This window comes from Prenolepis imparis, unplaced genomic scaffold, assembly GCF_030444845.1.
Source record: "Prenolepis imparis isolate NDT839.2.m4 unplaced genomic scaffold, iyPreImpa1.0 SCAF_13, whole genome shotgun sequence".
Taxonomy (NCBI): domain Eukaryota; kingdom Metazoa; phylum Arthropoda; class Insecta; order Hymenoptera; family Formicidae; genus Prenolepis; species Prenolepis imparis.
In genome coordinates this window covers 3,849,831-3,874,690 of record NW_028141171.1, presented here as the reverse complement: position 1 = coordinate 3,874,690, position 24,860 = coordinate 3,849,831, and the positions used below count along the sequence as shown (strand labels likewise).

At 28.6% G+C, this 24,860-nt stretch overlaps 2 protein-coding genes across 6 annotated transcripts in view; one reads left to right on the top strand and one right to left on the bottom strand.

Moving 5' to 3' along the window:
* LOC145944327 (uncharacterized) overlaps positions 1 to 3,177 on the top strand; it is a 281,689-nt gene extending 278,512 nt beyond the window's left edge. The window contains exon 8 of the mRNA XM_083052590.1: positions 2,998 to 3,177. The gene's annotated coding sequence lies outside the window, so the exon portion shown is untranslated. The remainder of the gene's footprint in view (positions 1 to 2,997) is intronic.
* The window catches only part of LOC145944805 (neuropeptide CCHamide-2 receptor), a 51,198-nt gene that overhangs the window by 10,851 nt on the left and 15,487 nt on the right, over positions 1 to 24,860 (bottom strand). The window contains exon 1 of one of the 5 annotated variants that reach the window (XM_083053368.1): positions 12,636 to 12,654. The exons of the other annotated variants lie outside the window; for them this stretch is intronic. The gene's annotated coding sequence lies outside the window, so the exon portion shown is untranslated. Of the gene's footprint in view, positions 1 to 12,635; positions 12,655 to 24,860 lie in introns of those variants that run through there. 5 annotated transcript variants of the gene reach the window in all.

Sequence of the window (24,860 nt, the reverse complement as noted above, 5' to 3'; positions counted from 1 at the left end):
GGATCCGCTAGTGTATATATATAAGTATAAGATACACTGGAAATTATACTCATTACGCATTCAAGGAGTTAAGTATAGATTAAGTCAGACATAGGACGAAATGATGAGATAATTTCATTGCACGAAAATAATTAGGCGAAATTCTTTATATCTATATAATATATACAATATGTATGTATAAGATAAAGTATTATAGATCCTATTATTTAATACATATTATATTAACAAGGTTAAGAGTATTTTATTGACCAACACTGGCTGAAGCAATAATTCTTTTATTACGACGTTTCGACCCTAAATTGGGTCCTCTTCAGGCTACAAAAATTGATCACAATACAGAGTCGTTAATACATTTAGTTAACACTTTTGATTTATAATAGTAATATTGTAATTAGTAATACCTATTCTTTAATGTAACGTGGTAAACCCTATACGCACATGATGTTATGTTAGAATGTGAGTTAAAATTGACAGAATCATAGTCAGTATCAAACTGAGATATGGTGTTTATTTTTGACGTGTATAACTAACAGTAAGTCAGAGACATTGTTTTGAGAGCATTAAAAGTCAAATAATTAAAATAAAAATAAACACAATTACAATAATAAAGCTAAAGGACTCTATAAACCCGTAATAGGATATGTATCGAAAGAATTAAAAGTAATATTAAATTTGAATACTTAAAGGTAATTTTAATTAAAAATATAATTAAAAAATGCGTTGGATGGGACTAAAATAATTTGAGAATAGTGTCATAAATTGAATTTAAATTTTCCGTGTCCCTTTGAGAATTTATAGAATTCTTTTGCTTTTTAATAAAAATCATTTCGCTTATTTCTCTCTTTTTCAAGTTAGCTTCATTATGTAGGATCGATACATTAGACCAATCGAAATCATGATTAAGCGACGATCTATGTTTACTAATCACCGAATAATTACTTTCATGTTTTTTGATGTTAGAGTTATGTTCTTTTATGCGCGTTTCCAAATGACGTTTGGTTTGCCCAATATAACAGGAAGTGCAATTCTTACAAGAGATCTCATATACGACATTAGTTCTCTTATAGGGATGAAGTTGGTCTTTCCCTTTCTTAATTAATTTGTCTAGTCTGTTAGGAACAGTATATACGACTTCAAGGCCACACTTCCCCAATAATCGCTGTATATCTTCACTTAATCCCTTGACATATGGAAAAATGATTACCTTAGATGTGTCAAAAGATTTTTTTCCCCCGGATGGATAATTATCATATGACTTAGATTGTAAAAACTTAAGTCTTCTATTAATGATTGAGTTAATTAAAGTAATTGGATAGCAATTATTGGAAAGAATCCGTTTGACCAACGAAATATTCTGTGAATGAAACTTCCTGTCCGAAAGAATAATAGCCCTATCAGTGAGGCTAAGAATAGTACTGATTTTGTATTTGTGAGGATGGTTAGAATAAAAGTTAATATATCTTCCCGAAAATGTAGATTTCCGGTACCAATTAGTTGTTAATTTCTGGTTTTGCCTTATAATGGATATGTCCAGAAAATTAATACAATCATTTGATTCTATCTCGCAAGTGAATTGTAGTCTAGGATGATAGCCATTAAATTGCGATAAAATATTGTCTATCTGATTTCTCGGAACAATAGCGAAAATATCATCAACATATCTGCAATAAACCGACAGTGAAAAAGATAGTGCATTCCGGCAGTATGACTCCAAATCATCCATAACCAGGTCTGATAGAATCGGAGAGAGAGGGGACCCCATAGGCATTCCGAAAATTTGTTCGTAATAACCATTTTCAAAGGAAAAACTCGTGGAGTCAATAACAAATTCCAACGCGTACAAAAATTGATTCAGGTTAATGATCGTATTTTGAGAGATATCTTTCCATCTATCTTTGATTGCCGAAACAACCAAGGATTTAGGAACATTTGTGTATAAAGACTTAACATCCAAGGATATCATGCATTCATTATCTTTAATATTATATTATTTTAATTTTTATAACATTATTTTAAAAATTAATTAGTAAATTAACGCTTTAATCAGCTGACGCTTCAATCATATATGTCATGTAGAGCTTCAATTAATTTTTTTTCAGTAGTAATATAAGACATTAATCAGACGTTGTGATTGCTCGATAGATACACTGACAAATTATCCAAATTAATTATTATACAACAAATTAATTATATAACAAATTAATTATTTTTCACAATAATCAAGCTTCAAATACACAAGACATCTCGAAAACATTTCTATGAATACGAGAGAGAAAATATTATTGCGGAGAAAGAGACATTCTCGCAATGTCTCTTAATCAGCTGATTTTTCTGTCAAAAAATATTAATAAAATTTGCTAATTAAATATTCTAGCTTACCTATTTATATTTATATTGTGTATGTTATAATTTGCTAATTAAATTTTAAAATAATAATATGGTAAAAGTTATAAAATAGTAATACGTTGTAAATAATATATGTTATAATACCTTATTCTCGATTAATATTTTTTCTTTCTAAAGCTATATCTTTATGAACGAATCTCCTTCGAGTTTTAATTAATTATTAATATTATAAGTCATATACATAGTATCGCGCGCGCGTTATTAGAGTGAAGTTGCCGATGTTTGTAGCCTCGGCCATTACCGAAACGCCGCGAGTATCAGGCAGTTGGAGCTGCGTCCCGCTGTGATTAATTAGTAAGTATAATCATTAGAAACGATTTATAACCTTTGTATTGTAATATTCATCAATCGCATATCATAATTTCAACGTTAATATGTAGGCGTAATTGTTTGAAACGCATATTTCGCGAAAAATTCGATGCAAAATCTCTTGCCAACATAACCCAACTTAATCTGTTGTCGCGCGCGCGAATGTGTTGCGATCCGTGGATATATTTATTGTTAATTCTAGTTTACATATTTATATTGTGTGTATGTTATAATGCGAAATAATAAGATTATTCTAATATGTATGTATTTTATTTGTTACAGGTAGCATTGCGATACACAGTGCGATTCACGCGTCGTGTCGGGAGTGCCGTGTAAAGTTTCGCGCGTCGGGAGTGCCGTGTAAAGTGTCGGGCAATCGTAATTATTTGTATTTTCGCGAGTGCGTGAGTGCTACCATGGACCAAGAGAGGAGGAGGAGGCCCGGGGAGGCATCGGGCGACATCGGGGCAGCTGTGAGGTATAAACATTTATATACAAAATAAAACATTTTTTCTAAACTGCATTGTTTATGAGGTATTCGACACACACATATGTATATACATAATTTGAATATTTTGTTTTCAGATCAATGTGCTGTGTACTACAACTCCGCTATTGCACGTATCGGTAAGTGAGAAATTGTTTATTTTATAATATTTTTATAGCGGTAATGGGGGTATATATAATATGTTGAAAATATTAAAATATAATAGTAACATATGTTTTAAATAATATGTTATAATACCTTATCTGTGCGATTAATATTTTTTGACGGAAATCAGTTGATAATTGTCAAAAATATTAATTGAGTTAAAAGTATTATAACATCCCTTTCTAAAAAATGCACTTTAAGTCGATTCTCGCAAGTATTGTTGCATCTTTTCCGCGATGTTGATTGTCTGTCTCGATTCTCATTGTGCGTTATATTCGTAGCATCGAGAGACTGTCATCGCTAGGGTTAGTAGTTTGACAGTTTGTTTAAAATTAAATAAAATAAAATATGTTTTAAATAATATGTTTACTTATAATAATATGTTTTATACTTTAAACTCGATTAATATTTTTGATAGTTATCAGCTAATTTCTGTCAAAAAATATTAATCGCAGATAAAATATTATAATATATATTATTTACAACATATTATTATTTTAATATTTTTTACATATTATTATTTTAAAATTTAATTAGCAAATTAACACTTTAATCAGCTGATTTTTATAAAAAATATTAATAAAGTGTTAATTTGTTAACTAAATTTTAAAATAATAATATGTTACAAATATTAAAGTAGTAATATGTTGTAAATAATATGTTATAATACTTTAAATTCGATTAATATTTTTTGACAGAAATCAGCTGATAACTGTCAAAAATATAAATCGAGTTTAAAGTATAACATATTATTATTTAAAACATATTTTATTTAATTTTATTTTGTTCAAACTGTCGAACTGTTAATCCTCGCAATGACAATCTCTCGATGCTACGAATATAACACACAACGCGAATCGAGACAGTTAATCACAATCGCAGAAAAGAAGCAAGAATACTTGCGAGAATCGACTTAGCATGCCTTTTTTAGAAAGGGATAAAATTAATTCTTAAAGAACAAATAAAATCGAAAAATGATCATATATTTAGTAATTTGTTTAAAGATATAAGTATCATAGGCCTAAATAAAAAAATTTCTATTTATAAGCTTGTTATATAAGGAGTTTTTGGACAATTTGTCCATTTATTTTATAAAGGAATCAGTTTATAGAAGGATCTAGAATGTTTTCCTTTAAGTTTGTCTTGTACTATGCACGTGTTTGTATTCAAGTGCATAGCATTACATATAATAGTGCAGATTCAACCAGTTAGATGCACACATAATGCTCTACTAAAGGGCTTTGATTATTCAGCTTACTGATATTGCCGTGCGGAGAGAGAGGAAAGATTCGCTATTTTGAAAATATCTAATATAGATTTTAGCAGAATAAATGAGCTGTGAATTTAATATTATAATCGTATGGTTTTGCAGTCCCCCCTTCCTACCTTTCTCTCTTTTCTCATTACTCATTATTTGACAAATATGTATAAAGTTAGTTTATCAAAAGAATTAATTACTGTTACTATACTTTTTTTTACATACGTTGTTAAGTTGAATTCATTTTATTTCAACTGTTTATAGCAACTATAAAAATTTAATGTCTCACTATTAAAATAATATAGATTATACAAAAATATTGAAGACATTTAAAAATAGAAACATTTAAACATAATATTATATAAAATATAATTGTTAAAAAATTATGTTTTAACAATAATATTTTTAATAATTAGATGTAGAAGAAAGTAAAATAAGATGGATCTCTTAAGCCAAATAGCCCTATTTCTTGCATTAATTAAAAAAAAATAATAATAATTTGGACTTTTAGAAGTATTTATAAAAACGCTTTAAAATATTCATTATACGATTAAAATACTGAATTTTAAAAATATATAAAATTTCAATTTTTATTAAACTTTTCACGAAACTTGATTTTGTGGTCTCTTTTATCTCACTTATAGGATAAAATGGATCATTCTATGGAGTAAAGTGGACTAGGTTAAAATTTCATTTTTTTTTATCTAAATAATGTTTTGTAAAATTCTTTATCTGCTAATTTATAAGTAATTTTTTATATATTATTAAATGATTAATAAAAAAATCTTTTTTTATGTCTACATAAAATATAGTTGGTCAAAAGTTTTTCCCAGAAAGTTTTAAAAATAAGAAGGAAAATTGTTTTTATGAAGATATAAGTGGGTAAGCATATTGTGTATAGAATATTGTTTTAAATTTATGCTAATAAAATATAATACTACCAATGATTATTTTCTAAGAACAAAAAACAAATTTAAAGAAACGAAATATTTACCTGGTCCACATAAATCTAAAAATTTATTTTCTGTTCTTAAAAAACAATCATCGGTATTTTATTAGCATAAGTATAAAAAATAAATTAAATTATTAATTTAAAATATTTCTTAAATTAAAATAAATATATTTCCAAAGAAATACAAAACACATGCATATTTTAATTGGTCCATTCTATTACATTTATCGATCCTTTTTACTCGACATAATACAACTTTAATATTATTTATAATAAGCATTTTTTTAGCATTTTACATTAAAATGCTTATTTAAATGCAAATCATGAAATCTCAGAAATTCTTTATTTAATATTTAAAGAAAAAAAACGAACAAAAATCTAAAAGTACTAATTTTTGTAGACTTGGTTAGGTTACACAATAAAATGTGCCACTAAAAAATAAATTACAGAATCTTATTCGTACAAAATTTAGCATTTATTTTAAGATAACTCAAGATAGGTTTATAATATAACACCGCGACTTTTAAAAAGTTGAAAAAGTGTCAAAGAGAAAATTTGTTTTATATTTTATTTAAAAAATAGCATTTATTAGCAAGATCTAGCAATTGGCGAAATCTAACTATTTTATTCCATCTTACTTTACATATGAAAAAGATATCCACTCTTTTCCCTTTTTGAAGTTTCGATCCTTGTTATGTGTAAAATAATGAAAATTATCAGGATATCGTTGCAATAATTATAATAATTACAATTATAATTCACGTATTGTGCTTCATTTATCTTCAATAGAGAAAATAAAGAGCAATCGTAGAAAAATTCAATCTCATCATATATAAATAATCAATCGCGCGGAGGAAATGCATTCTGGGCTAAGGAGATTATTCGCAACTACTTTTCCGATAAATATTGCCTTTTAAAATAAAGTTGATGCGAGTTAAAATTCAATTTACTTCTGTCTGCGCGCGTCTTCGGCATGCTTCCCGTCGCCATTATGTAAGTTTACTATCAACGTAACGAGATCCTTAAGAGAAACGATCGTTCGGCCGTCTCAACTTAAGCGTACGACATATAGCGCGGCACGTTTGAAATTATTCCATCGTCGAATTTCAAAGTTCTGAAGTTTCAAAGTGCGTAATTTGCGAAGCAATTTAAATGGAAAATCTCGATTGAAGTATATCGGTCCGATAGTTCAATGGTTATATTTATTACATATTCTATTCGGTCGGCTTATATATCCTTTATGAATTTTATTATTATATGTATATGCACGCGCGCATGTGTCTCTCTGTCTCTCTCTCTCTCTTTTTATATATATATGAACACAGATATTGCACTCGCGTCACTGATGAAGCTGAAATTGATAAAAATATATATAAAAATTTATTTATATTTAATATTTAATTTATTCTGATACGCATAAATATTCCTACGTTGTATATATATATATATATATATATATATATATATATATAAAAATAAAACGTGGCCTTGCACATATTTTAATAGCAGCTTTAGTATGCATTAAAAATCATGTTCAAATCAAAATATATGCAAAAATGTGATTTATCTTTTAAAATAAATTAAAACGTATTAATTGGGAATATTAATAATGATCCGATAAATACTCATTTGCGATTGATCGAAGCGTGCCAGAATGTACGTAACTTCGATTTTCAGATGCGCGAATAACTTTCTATTGAAATGAATTTACTAATTTAAAGAGAGAAAAACGCTTTGAAAATTGTATAATAATAACATTTCTTTTTGCTAATTTGTGCCACGTTATTAAATCGTTAATTTATTCTAGTCAAGTTTTGTTATTTGCATTTTTTCATGCGATATCATCTCCTTCCAATATGAAATTTAAATTGAATTGAAATGGAATAAAAAATCTCAATGGAATAAATAAATGTGAAACAAGCGTTTGTTTTCACTTAACTAATTGTAAGTATGGTATAAGTTGTTTTTGAGTAAATTTATAACTGCAACAAATATGATTATAATATGTATAAAATTGCATACTATAATAAAATATTTTGCAAATTAGAGATATTTTTATATTAAACATTATCAGAAATATAAATTATTGTGCTGTAAATATTTAATTGTTAATAATACATATATCTCTTTCTTTTTTAATTCTATAAAAATACACGTTTTTGACGACAAATCATTTCTCCTGATATTTTCATTGTGAAAAAACTACATTTTTCAATGGGTTTCGATCATGTCACGCATTGTTGGCAATTTTAAAGCCGACCGATTATTATAAATTATAGAATTTTTCTGCTTTTTTTTAGAGAAATATAATAAATACAGCTACTTCGCTCTTTTTCTCTCTGAATATATCGTTAAAATATAAATTTGTATTGTAAATTTACTGAATATAACTGTTTTGTCACATTTATATAGCGGAAAATTTGTGTTGTTGCCAAACGCAACAATAAATAATTATTCATCCACATATTAATTTTCGTTAATCACTACCTGATATTTGTGCTCATTAATTTTAGCACAATAATGTAATAACAAACATACCACACAATCAAAATTGCATCAATGTCCTGTTCGATAAACATATGTATACTCGTAATTAAAACAGCGTGTATTCTTTATGAATAGACCTTTCCTATAAAACACAAAATAATTTTATTTCATTTATAATAAATAAAATTCACGATAGTTCATAATTGATTATTATTTATCAGAAACACATCAGAAGAAAATTTTTCCTTTTAAGTTTCTTCAAGATTAACCCCCTTTTCACGATGCACATAATTTTACGTTTCCTTATATCGAAGAGATAAAATATATTTTCTTAAGATTGCGCCATATGTTTATCTCGCGTATATGTATTGACGAGAGAAGTTCTATTTCGAAAGTTTCGAAAATATATCAAGTTTACACGCGAGGACGACGACGGAAGATCGAAGGTGAATCAATAAAACGATGTTGCGATGTACTATTTGTTATTCAAAGATCAGCGAAGCGAAGAAGGAGCGACTTCCAGAGAGAAGGCAAGTCCGTACATCGGTAAACTGTTTAGTTTAGCCAATGAAGTTGGAGAGAGTTTCTAATCGAAATTCAAATTTTTCGTTGTCTTTCATTCGTCTCCTTCGCTGAACTCTTCACCCCGGCTACCGTAAACGATTTTATTACGCTTTCACGAAAAGATCTTGATCAATCTGTGTGCATGTACATATGTATATATACGGTTATTTATAAACTCCAGAGAAGCATGGCTATAAAACGATCGCGCGATGTGTTGCACACCGTCTATTTATTCAGCTCCCCGAGGATCGATCTTCCTCAGAGTCAAGTGGACTTTAGTTCTGAGAGAGAAAGAGAGAGAAAGAGAGAGTACATCCCCTTACCCTCCCTTAATCCCTTGATTCTCTCCGCACTTATTATGCCGAACACATACAGATTTGTTACTCACTATTTGTGTTACGTTCAAACCAGGTCTTGAATCTCCAGAAAAAATAAAGTATTTTCTCTCCCTTTGAATAAACACTAAAATTTAGTTGCACATTTAATATGAAAAAATAACAAAATAAATTTTTACTTTAAAAATTAATTAAAACAAGTGTGCAAATTGGAAACTTGCACATTGCTTCCTCACCATTCTATTTCGCTCATTAATCTTTCTCTATGAGCAAGCTAGTTTTTCAATTTTGACTTCCTCATAGAGGAAGCTTAATGAGCGAAATAGAATGGTGAGGAAGCAATGTGCAAGTTTCCAATTTGCACACTTGTTTCATATAAAATAACATTTTTTGTCACGTATATATATGTGTGTATGTATGTATGTATGTATGTACTTCCTTCTGTATGTTCCTTTCGTATGTTTCTTTCGTAAAATTTTCATTTTTTGAAAAATTTAAAATTTCATAAAAAATAAATCCCTTTACCGATTTTCGTCAAATTCAATACCAACCAACCTTTAATGATAATCTATTCGTGTAAAAAAATTTAAACCGATATCTCAAAATTTACGGAAATTAGAGCAATCACGCCCTTTTTTTAAAAAATTCAAAATTTTATAAAAAAAGAACCACTTAGCCGATTCAAGCCAAATTCAATACCAACCAATCTTTAATGATAATCTATTTGTATAAAAAAATTTAACCCGATATCTCAAAATTTACGGAAGTTAGAAAAATCACGCCATTTTTTAACAAAATTAAAATTGGATTAAAATCTAAAACACTTTATGAATTTTTCTAAAAATTACAGTAAATAAAAGTGTTGTACTACTTTACTTGTGTGCAAAATTAAAGCGCTGTAGCTCAAGCAGTTCTTGAGTTATGGACGTTTGAAAAATCTGTAGATACATACATACATACAGACATTTTGTAAAAATGTGATTTTTCGATGTCTTGGAACATTCTAAACACATTGGCATAGAAATCCGAAAAAAAAATTTTTTCACGAAAACAAAGCTTCCTCTACGAGGAAGCAAAATAAATAAATTTAATTAAAAAATATTCAGAAAGAATAAAAAAATAAGAAAAATTTTAATCATGTCCCCTCCCTGGATAAAATTCTACGGACACCCATTCTGGAGTTCAACGAGAGAGAGATACATTCAATTCGCATAAATATGTTCTTAGCATGCAAACTGAAACGGAGAAACATCTGTCGATTCTAAAACTTGTGATCAATTTCCCGAAAACTTCCTCCTTCTCCCTTTTCTCCTTCGTGAAACTCCGTGTTTAGCGTACGATTATAAATAGAATCGAAACGCATGCATATATTGCTAAAGTTCGCGAGCGACGTTTGATAACCACATACAAAATTTTCATGTGCGTAGAATCTTAAGAGTTTGAGTTGTACAAAGGATTCTGTTTTAGTTTGAGAACTTCCTTAAGAGGACCGTCTTCCTCTTCCTCTCATTATTATTATCATTATATTAAGAATTTAATATTAGAATCACGCGGAGATAAAGTTTCGTTTTCTAAAATATATTCTTTTCTAGTACATTAGAGAAAGAAGAAAAATGTTATATTATACAAATTCTATAAAACTTTATTTCTTCAAGCAACTTTTCAAATAATAATTTTCTCGCTCAAATTCACCTATCTTTTTTTTCAAGAAGTTATGACATTTATATTGTAGATTACAAAAAGTTATTTACTATAGAAATCGAATCGATATATGCTATACAATTTTGTAATATTAGAAAGATATTCTCTTTTTATGCAAATTATTTTATCCAAATGCAAATGGATATTTGAATTGCGAAATTGCATCGACTAATTCTCGCAATAATTAACGATTATGATCCGCGCATATTAGATTGTACATTTCATTATTGGGTGCAATAAAGCGAAACATTAATTATATAATTAAGCGGTTTATAATTAGTAATCGGTCGCGATTGTGACATCGAGCGAATTAATCCGCGAAAAAAAAAAAAAAGAAATTCACATCAAATAGTAGTGTAAAACGCAAAGATTAACATCCAAGTGCAATTTATATCCCTTGCGTGCGTGCATATGCACCTCCACGTGGTCTGATGCGCATACATTGATTGATCAATATTGTTGTCTGGCAGAAGTAATTAACCTCGTAATTGAACGTGAGGATCAATTTTTGTTAGTTCGTATCGTATTACTGTTACGGGGCTAGGGTCCGTTGCAAATTTCATTTCGATTCATTCGTCAAGCATGCCACGCGATAAACACACCCTCCCTCTCCTTTCCAGGATCATAATTATTTTCGTGTTTATTAATTTTAGCAGCAACTGCATTCACGCGCGCGCGGTTGCGGTTTGTGCACTTGTGCAGTAACGCGTAGCCTGTCAATTACCGGATTTCCGGGTAAAACTATGATCCGAACACGCGTGTAAATATGGAAATTAATTTTAGCGAACCTATTTTCTATTATTAGAAAAAAATGTGCATCTCTCTCTTTCTTTCTCGCAAATTGCGCCGGTTAGAAAATAATCTGTGATTGACAGAGTGCAGCTTCTGCCAGTTTAATCTCCGGTTAATTAATGCTTTTATCGTGCGAAAATATTTACGTGTCACCTTTGATTGACAATTATAAACTCGTAAACATCAATTAATTAGAATAATGCATTACGCTGTTTGCTTCTTTCCTTTTTAGTTTGCCAGACGCGAGAGAGGATGATTTTGCTTTTTTTTTATTATTTTATAAGACGTCGTAAACTTAAAATAGATTTCGATTTTATCTAAATTTATTACAAAGTATTTTTTCTTAAAATAATTAGTTTCTGTTAGCTAAGTAAATGTAGATGCTGTAACAAGTTATATTGTTAATTATTAATCAAATAATGCAAAAAAATGAAGAGTTTTAATTTTAGAGATAAAGAAAAAACAATGAAAATATATTTTTATTTATTTAATATCAGTGCTTTTTAATGTTTTCATTTTTCTATTACTATTTTTATTTTTTTTTAAATGTATGTACTATTTTAGATAACAGAAGAATATTATAATATTTTATTATTGTATTGCAAATTTAAAAAACAGAATTGTTACCAAAAATGAAGCAGAAATAAATATTTCCATATTAAAGGAGAAGGTTTGATCAAATTAAATATTAACTCAAATATTCTGAAGATTTTACAATTAAAATAAATTGCAGTATTTGTCTATTCATAAATTCACGTAAATTCGAGCGCATTGTTCTATTTAGAAGAGTTTCTGACAAATTGTGATACTTTATTATCATATTATTTACTCAAAGTTTTTGTGTGTACATCTTAAATTTAAATCCGATTTATTGTCTGCGCGTTGTTTCCATTTTCTATGAAGATAACTGTAAATTTATTAAAATCTTATTAATCTTTTATAATCTTATTAATTGCAAAACAGTGTAACAACAGTCAACTTGTTATAACACATCTGTAATTCAGATTTAAATTCTGCAAATATATCTAAATTTAAGCCATGTCTCTCCGCCTTTGCAAAACTGTATAAATGGATTATCTTACAATTAGAATTTCATTTAAATGGATCTAACAATAAGTCAAATGAAAATGCTTTAATCGATCGTATATTCGATAATAAACCATAGTATACAATACTTACAATTAGAATAATGCACAATTGTCATTTCCAACGATATTCATATTTCTCATAAGCGTCTGTTTTGTCGTGTATGTCTTTATTTGTGCTTTCCTTTTGCGATGTTGTCGAAAGTTAACTTCACGACGAGGAATGATCGAAGAAGTAACGTTGAGACGTAGATAGAAACCTTGATGAGAAATTTCATCGAGACTTGGACAGTATGATGTAACTTCTCCAATTGTTGGAAGATGTCGCAAAGTAGAAATTTCGCTCTTATCTTGTCCAACCCTGCCCAATTTATGCGAGTGAGTCTCTATGTGAAAGTGGAAAGTCGAGAGCTGCAGAGAGGAATCGATACAAACTATTGTATTTTGTTGTTTAACTCTTGCTTGCGAATACTGTCTGGTATCGAAAGAATTATTAATTGTTAATAATTATTTAGATTACTTATTAAATAATTATTAATTACATCAGACAATATCCAGTGATAAGGTAAACAAAAAAATTTTGGTTTTAATTTGTTATGAGATTTTAAAATGAAAGAAATATTATTTTGTGTTATCAAAAATTCTTTAATTTTGACTTCACTTTTTTTATCATAAAATTATTATAAATTTAATTTTTAAGTAGAGTGCTTGTAAATAAGCTTATTATATATGAATGTCGCATGTTTAAAATGTATTTTGTTATTTAACTCTTGCCTACAAATATTGTTTCGTATCAAAAGAATTATTAATTATTAATTATTTAGTTAGCTTATTTATTAAATAATTATTAATTACATCAGATAAATACATTCAGTGATAAGAATAAAATTAGTAAAGACACAATTTTGGTTTTTAGCTTTTATCATGAGATTTTCGTGATCATTTTGTTATCAAAAATTCCTCAACATTATTTTTTATCATAAAATAATTCTAAATTTGATTTTAAAATAGAGTGCTTATAAATAAGCTTGTTATGGATATGTTGAATGTTTAAAATGTATTTTGTTATTTAATTCTTACTTACAAATACTGTTTTGTATAAAAAGATGATTAATTAATTATTTAAATAATTTATTAAATAATTATTAATTACATTAGACAAATATAAATTTAGTGATAAAGATAAAATTATTATATACAAGTAAAAGTTTTTGATTTTAGTCTGTCATGAGATTTATAGATGAAAAACTTATCATATTTTGTGTTCTTCAACTTTGACTTCATTTTTTTGTTCATAAAATAATTATAAATTTGATTTTAAAATAGAGTTCTTGGAAATAAGCTTGTTATAGATGTCACGTGTTTAAAATGTTTTGTTAGAAGTTTATTAGCTTCATGACAGGAAATTGCTCGCTTGTTTAATTAATGTTTGAATATAGAATATCGTATACAAATAATGTTACAGAACTGTTATAGGATAATCAGAGTATTTTGACTTTTGATTATAAATCTTTTTAATTATTTTGGCGAAAAAAAAAAACAAATGGAGAATAAACGAGATAAAGAATAATTGATATAAACTATATAATATATAAATCGTATTTTTTCTTTAAGACGACACGTTAAAGAGTAATTGTTATAAATTATAATATATTAATCGTACTTTTTCTTTAAGACGTTAAAGTTCTCTTTGCTTCTCTTTCAATCGCTCGATTACTCGAACGAGCCAAGAACGAGCGTAGAAAGTAATAACGAAGTATTTTCCATTTTAGTTTCGACCCGGGGTTAAAACCCAATATCACGAGATAGAGAGAGTGGCGCGATTTAACGATTTGTCGCTATTCGAAAATTAATTCAATTCCTTCGAATATCCTTGGCATATTCTCGACAACTTCAATCTCCGCAATAATTTCGGATCAAACACGATTCCCATCGATTTTGCTCCGGGAGGAATGCGTTTCCCGTTTCCAATGTTTATGTCCGATAGGTGCATTCCACGGTATTTACCCTATATCGGTGCTATCATGTACTAGCTAGAATCTAAAACGCGTATGAAATTTTAATAGCGATTGTAACTCGATACGTGTGAATTCGTCCCCCGCCCTCTTAATCCTCTCCTACCCCGACGTAAAGTTCACGTGTCATAGTTCAGTATGTAACCTTTAAAAAGCACTCAATGTGAAAAATGTAAAGATTTTACATCAGAGTAATATCTATTGGATACACGTAAAAAGTTAAAATGCACATTTATCGCATGTTTGTATCATATATATTGATTAATGTGACTGCAAAGCTGATTGGGAATTCGGAAAGTAAACCTCGTTCGTTCAGACATTAGTAAATCTTGAACGACTTGATAAATTTTTTAGTCGTATACGTCAAGACGTGTCCGTTTTAGAAAAGGATTCAATATTTGATATATTTTCGTGCCACTTTTAAAGAAAATCTGTCCGTCGCGAGATGAATATGCACTCGAGCGGAGCAAATCAGAAATCGATATATGTATATGTATGTATGTATGTATGTATATACATATACATATATAACGTAGGACCACATGACAATCAAATTGCGCGGGTTACTTTAATGACGTAACCAACTTATTGATACATTAGCGAATGACAAAAGACTTTAATTTATCGTTACGCCACGATCGATATCCGGTCTAATTGCGTTCAGCCGCAAGCTTGTGTCAACTACTTCACCCTTATTAAAACCCGCTACCCGCTACTCAAAGTTGGGATTTTATGAATAATGCAGTTGTGTGCATATATTATCGCGCTCAAAATTAATGGATGGGTTGCGTAATTTTAATAATCAGCCAATCACGCGGCCTCTTAATAAACCAACTTCCGTAAGGTATATATTTATCGAATAGAGAGGAAAGGTGTAAAGGTGTCTACAATTAATAAAATTAATCTGAACCGACAAAATATTAAATTCAAAATTAAAGATAAATTACACAAAATTATATGCATAATTATATATAATTGCATAAGTGTATAAGCAAATAATAATTAATTTTTTTTATGCCTTTTTAATTCTATGTGTCGACGCGCATCGGAAATATTTATAACGCAGATGCAAATATTTTTGCATGTTTTGCTTCTGACGCAATTTTACAAAATTCATACGCGAGTAAATCTATTAAAACAAAATTTTATTATATTTGTAATTTAGAAAGAGTTACCTTTTTGCATTAAATAATGATTACATTTGTTTCTAAAGCGACAATCTCTATCTCAGGATTATTATTTGCTTGAAAGTTTGAAGAAAATCGATATTCAATGCAATTTCGCAACAATAGATATGGTTTTTTGTATTTCTTTTTAATGTCTGAGCTAAGTAGATTTTTTTGACAATGGAAAATTTATTATGCCCCCCGCAAGAAATGTACATTTGTACAGTTTGTATAATGTACAGGAGCTTATACGAGAAGTGTGAAATGTGACACAGAATTTTCTTCACGACATATGACGCCCCATTTGAAGTTCTATAAACTCTCTCTCTCTCAGAGATTTATCATGGACCATTGTGTTCTATCCAAGATTCCGAAATGTTCCTCGAATTCTTTGATGGAAAGTTAAACCGCTTATCTCCCTTTTCATGAGATTAAATAAGGCGATTGAGCTATAATTGTGTTGTTTGTACACGTGTATTATTTTTAGCCACTTTTTTTTGTCATTTGTTAACATTTTATTCAGTATATACAGGGTGTATCTAAATAAGTACGAAAAATTTTAGGAGATGATTCTTTGTCGAAAATTAAGATTTCTTGTATACCGGGTGTCCCATTTTAAAGGACCCACTCAAATATCTTAGAAACACTGCGTTAAATCAAAAAATGTTTCCTACAAAAGTTGTAGGGTTTCGAGGGGAACATAACAGTAGTAATATTCATATGACCTTGGGCGGCGTCTCCAAGGTCAAGTGAAGGTAAGAATAAATTTTTTAAATGGAAACCCATATTTTTTATTATAATATCTTTTTCTACTAATTAATTTGAACAACTTTTATCTGAAGCATTTTTTTATTTTCTTCAAAATTCATTCTCACCTTCACTTAAGGTTAACCTTCACTAACCTTGGAGACGCCGCTCAAGGTCAAATGAATATTACCATGTTATGTCCCCCTCGAAACCCTACAACTTTTGTAGGAAACATTTTTCGATTTAACGCAGTGTTTCTGACAATGAGATATTTAAGTGGGTCCTTTAAAATGGGACACCTGGTATACATATACTCTTATCCGTTAAAAAGTTCTGATAAAAAATTAAATAGGGATTATTAGTTTTATCTCCTTATAACGATACAGAAAGATCAAACAAATATTAATAAATATCCTTTTTACTAGTGGAAAATATCCACCAAGTTTCATATTTTAAAATTTGTCTTTGAGAAAAAAAAATTAAAAATTTATTTTTTACCTCCCTCTTTAGAACAATGTAACTCCTCAGGGAGGGATACAAGAATATATGTTTATATATAAGACACCTCCCTTAATTTTCGACAAAGAATCATCTCCTAAAATTTTTCGCACTTATTTAGATACAATGTATATAATTAGTAATTATAATTACTTGCATCATTAAACTGTGTCTCTTTCGGTTGTGTCTCTCGTTCTTCGACCTAAGACGAAGATCGATAGCACTCGCGTTTAGGAGTACGAAGCTAGTTAATCAATCAAGCGTTGATAATCCGCAATGTCTCCTTGGAAATGGAAATTGACCTAGAAACCTATTCTTGAAGAAAGTATTCTCTATTATTAACTCGACAATAGAAAGAAATCGTTTTCACTCATCACAATTTTTGATTAATGTATATGTAATCCCTGTATATACCATTAATGTCAATATTTTGTATCGATATATCGGCTTTATGATCCACCAGGCCATTATATCAAAGCGCCAACGGCAGTCGGACACCATTTCAAGTGTTGACGAAGTATTTAACCGGTAATTACTTACGTAACGATAATGCACTTGGAAGTTTCGTGCACGTACATCTGGTGCAAATAATCACGTCTGAAATATCAAGAATGTAAAACTGTCGAGATGGAGCACGCGTAAATTGCAATGACATATTAAAAAATTGCATTCTCATTTTAAGAATTTCCACAGTTATTTTTAGAACACCTTGTTCTAAAATAGGCGTCAAAAGGATCCGCTCACCTTAAGAGAAAAATTCCCCACCTTAAAAGGGAAGTTTAATATTGGATATTCCTAATGTATAAAAATGTCGACAAAATAAAATTTATTTTTATATTAACAAAAGAATACATTGTTTTACAGCACAGAGATTACACTAGTTTGTTTTATATTCTCATTTCTAAAGTTCATTATTTACATAAAACAAGGGTTAAATTTTTTATAATAATTTATGAAGAATTTATTTAAGTAAACGATGAAGACGAAGATATTTTAAGATGTATAAGATATATTAAAAAAAGAAAAGATTAGGATTAGGTTGTGTGTTAGGCCGACAATAAATCATTTTGAAATTTTGGATGAAAAAAAGTTTATAGCAAGATATCGATTAATTTTTAATTAATTAACTCTTTAAAATTCATACTTAGGATAGAGAAATAAAAATCTTTATATTATTTATATTTTCGTATTCGCACGCAATAAAGAAATTTAAAAATATAATATAAAATATAAAATATAAATTTTATAGTAAAATAAAAATTATTATATACACTTTTATAATCGAAATAATTTTTTTCGGTACATTTGAACTGCAATAGTTTGTAAAACTAATGTCGTCTTCCTTATTAAAGTGTTTTTTATTGAGAATATAATAAGCATTTTAAAATCGCAGGGTATTTTCCTAACTTATTATTTTTTATCGTCATCGTGTGTATGATTGTCAATTTATGCGCCCGGAAATGACTAGACATTTATGAGAATTCTATTACTTTTAGCACGTTTACTATATGTATATATATACGTTCCATTTTTCTATGAAAAAGTTGTTTCTCTTCGACATATATCGCTACTTTCTAGAAATTTCTCATAGCTTTATGCGAAATTGCAACTCCAAAGGTGCAGCTTGCATACCATCTCGCATATCTGAGAGAGTTAAAATTACATGGAAATGACTCGATCATTTCGATGAATACGAAAGCGAGTGAAAATTTTGGCCAAGAGATTCGAAAAGCTATCTGATGAGTGACGATGAGATAAAAAAATTAAAAATGAATTATGCGATAGAAGAATAAATATCAAAGTTAACGTAATGTAATGATATCGGCTGGCGACTTCGCTTTTTTAAATTTCCGTTCAATCGACGACGAAATATATAGTATATGCCATCGATGAAAATCATATACGCTTCTGATTCTGACGTCTATGAGAAAAAGCAAAAAAAAAAAAAGAAAAATTATCTCTTGCGTATGAATTATATTCGTGCGATATAGTCGATTATTTATTATCTATTAATTCGAATTTTATCGACAGAGATTTATTTTTTTCATCATCGACAAAATCGACGTTGATGATGTGTGTCGCGTGGAGAGAGCACTTTCACGATATAGAATTTAATCTTAACGCTAGATGTGTAATTGACAATATCTGACAACCTATTTTTTATTTTTTGTTTGTTACGAAAATTGCACACGCATTGAATACGCTGAAAGTCAAAAGAACGGGCCGGGGGCTAATGTCAATCACGCAAACGAAATTTTACGAGATATATTCTGTATACATAGAGTATGCGTTCGACAACCAACAGATAAACTGGACGATCTGTACTCTCTTGTGTCACATTCAAATATTATATATTTATATTATATTATTATCCCTTTATTATAATTTAATATAATTTTTTAATATTTAATATTAATAATAATATATTAATATTATATTATATAATAAAATAATAATAATAATAAAAAAAAATATTATAATATAAAATTCCTCTTATATATATGTATGTATATATATATATATATATATATATATATATATATATATAATAAAAATAATAATAATATATTTCTTTATAAATATCATTAGAATGGAAATTATAATTAATAGAAATATTAGAATATTTTTTATTATGTATATAGGTATATAAAGAAATATAATTTTTTTTATTATATATAATTATATATTTTTTATATAAATAAATATTATTTTTGTATATATAATAAAAAAATCTATTATTTGGTAGAATGTAATGCAATTTAATTTTGTTTTTTTTCTCAAATAAATAACAATTTTTATTAATTTTTCTAAAAATTAACAATTGGCACAGCAACGTTTTTCTCTGTTATGAATATATCGGTAGTGAAGTTACCGGAAATTACACTCATTTCCTGCTATACTCGTATCCTGCTATATGCATCAAATGTACGCGAAAAATAATATCAGAGATTGATCTTATCATTATTGCTGACAGTGCTCTCGTCTTGATATTCTTGCATTATACCTTGCTGCGCACTTCACGAAAAATTCATTCAAGACGAGATAAAGCTAAAAAATAATGAAAAATGTAATTCGTTCTAAAGAAAATATATGAGTGTCTGACATATTGCATATAGTCTATCTATGTATATAGGGTGATATATGCATATATCATATATAGCTAAGGGGGGTATAATTTTATTTCGCCTCATCTCTCACGAACGATGCAGGAATTTCTAATAATGTCACGTTTTATTAATCCACGAATTGTGAACATTCGAAATAATCATTTGTAACGAAAGGATCTCGAATTCCATATTTCATTGTAATCCGCTTTCATTTATCGATTATCGTGATTTGCTGTGTGTACGGAATATTAAATTGTTCTTTATATAAACTTATCCGATTCCTACATCCGATTCCTCTTGAGTTGATCGAACTGCCAATTAAAAAACGTTCGAATATTAATATTTGGTTGTATTATGAAAATTTTTTTTCCTATTCTGATCCTCGAAATTAATTCGATTATTATCGAAAATGGGTGGATAATATCGTTTCTTGATAGATTTAATGTCACTACGTGCATGTAATAAATCTTTTAAACTTAATAAAATATTTTACATAAAACAGAGAAGAAAAAATTAATGTTTGAGCGAGAATAAAATGAAAGTTGCAACAAATGCGTTTTAGAACTATCCATATTTCAGGTTTCATGTCTCTCTCATTCTATAACAACTTGCAGAATGTGATGACAAGGAGTTTCGTTTTTCTCAAAAACGTCCGTTTGCTATTCGATCGTTGCTGCAAAGAAAATAGCACAAGAAAGTGAAACAATAAAAATGTCAAAGAAGCCATGTAAGATGAAGAATATATCCAAATGTATAGCAAAAGAAAAATCTTGCTGAATTTATATAAAAGCAACGAAAGAATCAATACATGTTGCACGATTGATAATTCTATGGGACATACATCGTTCTGAGAAATCTTTATTACGGCCGAGTAATTTTTTACGTTAAAGGAAATGAAAAATTGCGATATATATATATATATAATAATATAACAGAGAGAGAAAAAGAGAGAACGCGTCATGAAGAGAAAAGACAATTTACCGTAGATGATAAATTTCGTTTAAAAGAATTACGTACATAAAACACGCGCGTGCAATGAGTAGATAAGGCAAAGCAGTCTGACAAATAAACGGATTACTACTTGAAATGCTGCGCGAATTGTTAGGAACAAAAAAAAATCGGAAGAAATCTATTAAATCGTAACATTATTTTATGAACAGCGATTTTAGTCCATATTATTTTATTTATATCAATATATATACAATATACAGGGTGTTTCATAAATATGGGACTTTATATAAACATATGTCAAAAAAATGTCGTTTTTTTTTTTTTTTTAGTTAAAACTTAAGATAATTACAAAGCATATAATTTTATTTCTAACAAAACAAAATGGTAGAATTCTCATATTTCAAAATAATTTATTCTCAAGCGAAACAGGCGAATTTTTTTTTCCAAAAATTGTAACTTGCACCTGTCAAACTTCCTGATAAAGAAGGAGCTAATTAAAAAATCATTTTTGCACACATATTTGTATAAACTTGTTTGCTCATTTCGATGAGTAAATTATGCTCCAGAAATAATGGCCCACATTTATGATACACCCTGTATATCGTAGGTTATATTGACTTATATTTGCACTGTATAAATATACGATGTGCGCTATTATATATACAGAGAACACGTTTAATGTACATAAACACACGTGCAATATACTCAAGAGAATGGAAAGGAATATACGTTCTTTAGTAAACATAACCCACGGTATGCTATTATAGTGTAACGCATTGATATTTATTAACTATACGATGGCACTCGTGCAATTTGAATGCGCCGAAATTGGTCCGACCATTATTATCGATGACTTCTCTAATTATTTAATAACGCGGTTGATAATGCGTGTTCGCGATCGTGACGTATATATTGGATGATTGCAAAAGTTCGTGCCCGATTTGAAGTTATTATCACCATCTATGCAAATCGGGCACGAACTTTTGCAATCATCCAATATATACACGAGGCGCATTTTTAAAGTAAGGTCTGTTTTTAAATATAAAAAGGATCTTACACAGTTGAAAAATTTGTGTTAAATTTAACAAATATCACATGTCCCAAACGGTCTACAAAAATTTTTGTGTTAATTTAACATAATATAGATATGTTAAATGATGACACGAATACTGTGTTAATATTTTAACATAAAATAAATGCAAACTCAAGTAAACTTAAAATAAATTTTGTGTTAAATTAACATAGTTTTAATGTAAAAATTAACTAAAAAAATTGTTAATTTTACATTTTATCATTTATATTATAAATGATAAAATGTAAAATTAACAATTTTTATTATACCCACTTATATTATAAAATAAAATTAACATTTTTTTTTAAATTTTAACAGATAAATCTTGTCACTAATAATACCGAACATATTTATTGTGTAAAATTAAAAGTAAATACACACTGTGTTATTTTTACACTTTTTTCAGTTATTTTAATAATTTAACATTTGAGTTCAATTAACACAACAGCAATATGTTAATTTAACACATGAATGTGTTAAATATTTAACACAAAAATTTTCACGGGGACCGTTTTTAACAAGAAAACAAATTTTCAAACTGTGTAACATATAAAAATAATTTATTATAGCCAAAAAACTTCTACAAGTTTACTTTATTTTTCCAAATAATATCACCATTGACTTCCACGCATTCTTATTGTTTCAACAGCTTTCTAATTTCATTGTCGTAAAAGTCTGCCGCCTCTGTCTTGAACCAGTTAGTAATTCTTTAATTCGCCTTTCTTTTCGTTCTTTAGTTCGCTTTAGGAAATTGAAAGGACAATTCTGAAACCATAAATCGCCGATTTTCAATAATTTTTGTATTTACTTATTCCATTAAATCTTCTGTCATCACTGTTGGGCGACTTCGTCATGAACATTTGTTCGTCCTTCCCTAAACAAACGACACCATTGCCTAACTTTACTGTCACTCATAACATTTGGTCCATAAACCTCACAAAGTTTTCTATTCAATTTCCTAACGGCGAACTAAAGAACGACGTTACTAACTGATTTAAGACACAGGCGGCAAACTTTTAAGACAATGGAATTAGAAAACTGTGGAAACGATATCAAAAATGTGTGGAAGTCAATGATGATTATGTGGAAAAATAAAGTAAACTTGTAGACGTTTTTTGGCTATAATAAATTATTTTTATATGTTAAAATCTCTTTTTTATTTCAAAACGGATCTTATTTTAAAAATGCGCTTCGTATATATACCTTCAATAGAGTTTTTAATATCGGATCCACTATGGGAGGATATTTGAATTTTGTTTAATCACCGTTTAAGCGCAATATGTGCGCGAATCGCGCGTCTGATCATGAAAGGAAATTTAAAACTGGATAAAGGAATCGAAAAATGTCGCCTTTCTTAAACCCATTTCGAGTCGAGTTTCTCTTTGAGAGAACGCGAGATGCTGTTAATTCTGTCGCTCGGTATATTTCAAAGGAAACTTAGAGAGAGAGCGAGTGTGCGTTTTCATTATTTAAACGTAAATGCAAAAATGCGCGCGAATCAATAAAAATGCATTTTTTTTTTGCTTCTTTTTTATGCAGCCTCTTTGACTACCAGATGTAAGCTCGTTTCGCTCGCGCCCTCTCATTCATGCATTACATAAATTTCAACGAATCTGTATGCAGGTCGCATCAAAATATTCTCACGTAATCGATAGAATTGCTTTGATGAACGCAGAAATATCTTCTTCGCGTAGGGAGGAGAGATATCAGGGGAAAGTCTTCTTTTAAAACACATCTGCTTCTCTACCTGTCACGTTTTCAAGCGTTTATACCAAATATGATATTTTCTATCATTTTTAACAAATATTTAGATATTAGAGAGAAATATTCGAACAGCATGAAATTGCGAATGTCTTCTATATACATAGTTTTCCAAACTTATTTAAAAATATTTTTCTCAAAATAGAATATTCAAGATAGAAAGGATTTTATAGTATGGTTTCTTGTCGTACGTTTAAAAAAATGACAATACTTTTTTCACATTAAAAAATAGTGTTGCCTATATATAGTATATCATTCGATCGATTAAAAATATCATCCCTTTACACAGATTAATCGTTCTAAACTTAAGCCAAGGTACAGAAGTCTCGCGTCGCGTTTTTAATTCGTACAACATTAAATAAAATATTAAAGTAAATATTAATAAAATATAAAATTAAATAAAGTTAATAAAAAATATTATTTTTTATAATATATTATTTAATGATGAATATTGTGTATACAGATACTATAAAGATCTCGAGCATGTACGGTTTTATTCAGAATGGATACAGATAGAAATAATGCAAAAAGTTATATATAAATGTATATATGTATTAAAACGTTCTCTTTTCTCATAATACAAAATATACATGTGAGCGCTGTTTGCTGTGGTAATACCTTGTGTGTTTGGTGGTTACATAGTTATTTTATCCTACTCGATCCCTGGATTTCAATCCTTATGGTTTTTACATTTGACGTTATGAATATTCATCATATGTGAAAGTCACTAGTAATGTCAAAACGGTTTGCTGAAAAATACAACACTCTCTCTCTCTTTCTCTCTCAAATGTAGATAAAAATTTGTGAATCGAAGATTTTATCTTCTACTTGTTCTTTTAAGCGAAGAATATTGTTTTGTTCATATGCAAGATATAACAATTCTTGATATAGATATATACATGTATAATTAAAAATAAAAGAAAATTTGTAAAAGCATAAAATTTTCACTAATTTTATTATTGACAACAATTTGCTCACAATTATTTTTAATTATTTAGTTAC